General features: G+C 42.8%; 1 pseudogene; it reads right to left on the reverse strand.

Moving 5' to 3' along the window:
* Nucleotides 1-994: 994 nt before the first annotated feature.
* On the reverse strand, nucleotides 995-2,023 carry LOC135986444 (histone-lysine N-methyltransferase SETMAR-like; annotated as a pseudogene).
* Between the last annotated feature and the right edge of the window lie 2,404 nt (nucleotides 2,024-4,427).

The following is a 4,427-nucleotide window of genomic DNA, read 5'->3' on the forward strand; positions in this document are numbered from 1 at the left end:
CACTAGCCCTGCTAGCAATGTGGTAAGGAAGAACAAGCAGATGTACTTACTTTGCTTGTCCAGGTCAACTACCAATGTCAAGATCCCCCAGCTCACTTCCAACAAAGTGTTTTCATCCTGATACATATGAAGAACCTAAAGGCAAGAAATGGAGGCTGCCAAATCTACCTCCAGGCACACTCTTTGTAGGCCTGTTGCACCTTACACACACCTCTGGCAAGGGCTGGACCAAAACCCTTAGCCCATTTCACGAGAGGATGGTCTGGCCACCAGACTGCCATGGCTTTCTGATCACCACTGAGCTACCAACTGTGGAATTATTATTTGCAAAGTGGCCTGCTCTTGTTTTGGAACTTGCTTCATTGCTTTTCCCATTACCAACACAGCACAATTTATTGCATTTATTCTGACTCATCATGGTCAACAAAGTAGAGATTTAAGATGGCACCATTCAGCTGTCCCAGGCCATCACTTTCATGCTGTGTATAGCAAAGGCCTCCAAGAGACGGGAAATTGTTTCTCGTGGTAAGAAGTAGCTGGTACATAAGGGAAAGTGTTTTCATCCTGAATGAGTCTGATGAGCATTTTAGTTCTCCTAATGGCTCCATTTAATAGATAAAGCCACAGACAAACACAGAGACAGCACAAGACAGTGATTTATTCAATAAATAAATGCCTTCCTCTCCCCTGAACTTACAACTGGGAAAATTTCCTCACAGGTTTATTCAACTTGTTGTGGTTTCTTCTCACAAATTGCTTGTTTCTAGCTCAGCCCAGCTTGGTAGAGACTGCATAGACAGTCAGGCCATTTGCACAGGACTTCCATAAACGCAAGGCCAAATTTCTCTTTTTCCCTACAGAAAAATTTCTAGCCAAATGGAAAAGACAGTAACAACAGGTAATGTTAACAGGCAGAAGGAATTATTAGGTTGGTGCAAAAGTAATTGCGGTTTTAGACCATAAATCATTATAACTAGGCTCAAACACAACTTTATTAATCAAAATAAGAACCATTACGATCAACATATTTTTCCAACGAGAAATCACTTTTTTTATTCCTGTAGCATAAAAGTCCGTGCTTTGGGATTCAACAAATTCTCGGAAAGCATTTTCTGCATTCTGGTGGTTGTGAAACCATTTTCCCTGCAAAAAGTTGTTGAGATACTTGAAGAAGTGGTAATTGGCTGGCAAGAGGTCAGCTGAATATGGTGGAGGACACAAAACTTCGTAGCCCAATTTGTTCAACTTTTGAAGTGTCAGTTGTGTCACGTGTGGTTGGGCGTTGTCATGGAGAAGAATTGGGACCTTTCTGTTGACCAATGCCGGCTGCAGGTGTTGCAGTTTCGGTGCATTTCACCAATTTGCTGAACATACTTCTCAGATGGAATTGTTTCGCCAGGATTCAGAAAGCTATAGTGGATCAGACTGGCAGCAGACCACGAAACAGTGACTGTGACTTTTTTTGGTGCAAGTTTGGCTTTGGCAAGTGCTTTGGAGGTTCTTCTTGGTCCAGTCACTGAGCTGGTCATTGCTGGTTGTTGTATAAAATCCACTTTTTGTTGCACGTCACAATCCAATCAAAAAATAGTTCATTGTTGTTGGATAGAATAAGAGAAGACAACACTTCAAAACAACGATTTTTTTTATTTTCAGTGAGTTCATGAGGCACCTACTCGTCGAGCTTTTTTACGTTTCTAATTTGCTTCAAGTGCCAAATGACTGTAGAATGGTCGACGTTGAGTTCTTCAGCAACTTCCCATGTAGCTGTCAGAAGAACAGCTTCAGTGATTGCTCTCCATTGGTCATTGTCAACTTCCGATGGCCATCCACTACGTTCCTCATCTTCAACACTCTCGTCTCCTTTGAAAAACTTCTTGAACCACCACTGCACTGTATGTTCATTAGCAACTCCTGGGCCAAATACATTGTTGATGTTGCAAGTTGTCTCCACTGCTTTATGACCCATTGTGAATTCAAATAAGAAAATTACTCAGATTTGCTTTTTGTCTAACATTATTTCCATAGTCTAAAATAAATATAAAATAAACAGCAAGTAATAAGTCAGTAGGGGTAGGGAAAAAAAACCAAACACAACACACCAAAATCAAACCAAACCAATCAACAAAAAAAAAAAAAAAGGCAAGAAAAGTACGTTAAAATGATGTATAACATAACCGCATTTATTTAAGAATGTATTCCAATATCAAATGGCAAATTTCAATAATGGAAAAAACACAATCCCTTTCGTTTTTCCAGCATGCAAATATATTTCTCCCCCTCTCAAAATCTCCTTTCCCAGCAATATTTTATGGTGGATAGCCACACAGAGTCAGTAGGGAGGAGAGCTGGGTGAGGCTCCCCTCCGCTCCCCAGCACTTTCCTGAGAGATGGGGATGGGAGGCAGAATTGCAGAATAAGTCAGGTTGCAAGGAACTGCAGGATGCTGTCTGCTCTAATCCCTGCTCCCAGCAGGGCAACTTGTCCACTTGAATTTTGAATTTCTCCACTAGTGGAGATCCACAGACCCTCTGGGTCCTGTTTCAGTGCTGCACCATCTTCCTGGGGGATTTATTTTTCATTATGAAGAATAATTTTTCTTGCTGTAACTTGTATCGTTTGCTTCCTTACCTAACATTGTGTACCTCTGAGAAGAGCCTGGCTTCATCTTCCCTATAACCTCCTTAAGTCAGGTGAAAAGACCAGTAAAATGCCCCTTTGTCTTCTCTTCTCCAGGCTGAACAAATCCAATCTCTCCGCCTTTTTTCTTACATCCTGCCAAGAGGATCTTGCTCCATTTTGCTGATGTCTTTCTTGTACTGGGGGCACAAAACTGGACACAGTGGTTCCAGACACAGTCTCCTGCTGAGGAGAGATGCTGGTGAGGTAGCAGCTCTGGAGCTGCACATGGAAAGCAGCTCAGTAATCTAAACAGGATCTGAAACCACAACCCTTTGTGCAGCTATGAGCTGCTACTGCTACACAAGCAAAACTTCCTGAAGATACTGGAAACACCCTTGAAGCCCAAGGGAAACAAGGTAATTCAGGATGGATATGGGAAAGAAAATAACACCCAAGGGCTCACGCAGAACAAAAAGGGGTGTTACAGTTGGGTGTGGAGTTACCTTTCGGAAAACACATTAGTCATCCTATTTACGTGAGTACAATAAATCAGTATAAAGCCAAACCGTCAGGCAATCAGAAAGCTGCAGAGACCTTGGAGGAGGGCAGAGCAATGACAGGCGACAGCTTTTAAATAATAATAGTGTTTTTCCTATGGGAGTCCCAGTTCCTATCATTGCTGTGCACAGTATGCAAAGATAAAGGTCTTTGTGCCCCACAGGTGGCTCCAATTTCCCAAATAATTGATAGCTGGAGCTATCCTCAGTGGATCAGGTGGAGGAATGAAAAAGGAGTGTGATAGTGGCTACATTTTTCATACAGCACAAACCTGATTTGGTTTGCACCCAGGTGTAGACTGGCAGTGGCTGCACTGAGGCAACTGCCCTGAGAAGGAAAGTGGGGACTGACAGCTCAATTGGGTTCTGAACCTCCCTGCAAACCGCCTGGACCTGCGCCTAGGAAAAGTTACGTAAATAGCTCAGGCAAAATGACTGTGAAATAGCGAAAATCTTGATTTACTTCAAGGGAAGTAATGTATGGACTCCCCGTGCTGTATTTCACACCCACAGTCAAGCTGTCTTTAAAAGGAATGAGAGGAGATGTAGAAGGAGGCGTGGGGTGAAAACAGACTTAACACCAATGTTAGAAGATCGTTTTTTCTCCCACAGTAAAGAAATGCAGCAGATTTCAAATCACAGAAAAAAATGAGAGAGAGCAAATCCCACTGTTGTCTTCAGCCTTACCTGTAGATTATGACGGGCTTGGCAGAGGGTGAGTGAGGGGTAGGGGGAAGGTATTCACATCTTGGAACTATGAATCCAAACCTAAAAAGAGTGTAATGACAAAACCTAGTCTCAGAAGTGGGGTATCTTTGGTTTGGTGTTGCAGAAGCATTGGGTCAGCACTGTGTTGCGTGAGACAACCCATACTGTGATAACCAGGATATTCTTTGCTCCAACAACTGACAAACTGAAGCAGAGATTTCCATTGCTGGTTTTTTGTTTTCTTTTCTGGCATACTCCATTTATTTCTAGTGAAAGTGGAAAATATGGTAGATGGATCTATTATAAAGCTAGTGCCAGAGAGCTTGTTTCTTTTTTAACTGCCCAGATATCTCAGTGGTCCACAGGGATTCACAGGCAAATGGATGCAAAGAGGTGAGGTAGGCAACAGGGTGGAGGAAAACAGCTGGGGTCAAGGCTTCCCTGGAGTTCAAGTGACTTGCCCAAGGCCATCTGGACACCTGTGTCATAGCCAGAGGGCAGGAGGTCTGAGCCAGTAATTGTTTTCTTAATCACAAAACCCAG

This window comes from Caloenas nicobarica, chromosome 3 (genome assembly GCF_036013445.1).
Source record: "Caloenas nicobarica isolate bCalNic1 chromosome 3, bCalNic1.hap1, whole genome shotgun sequence".
Classification (NCBI taxonomy): domain Eukaryota; kingdom Metazoa; phylum Chordata; class Aves; order Columbiformes; family Columbidae; genus Caloenas; species Caloenas nicobarica.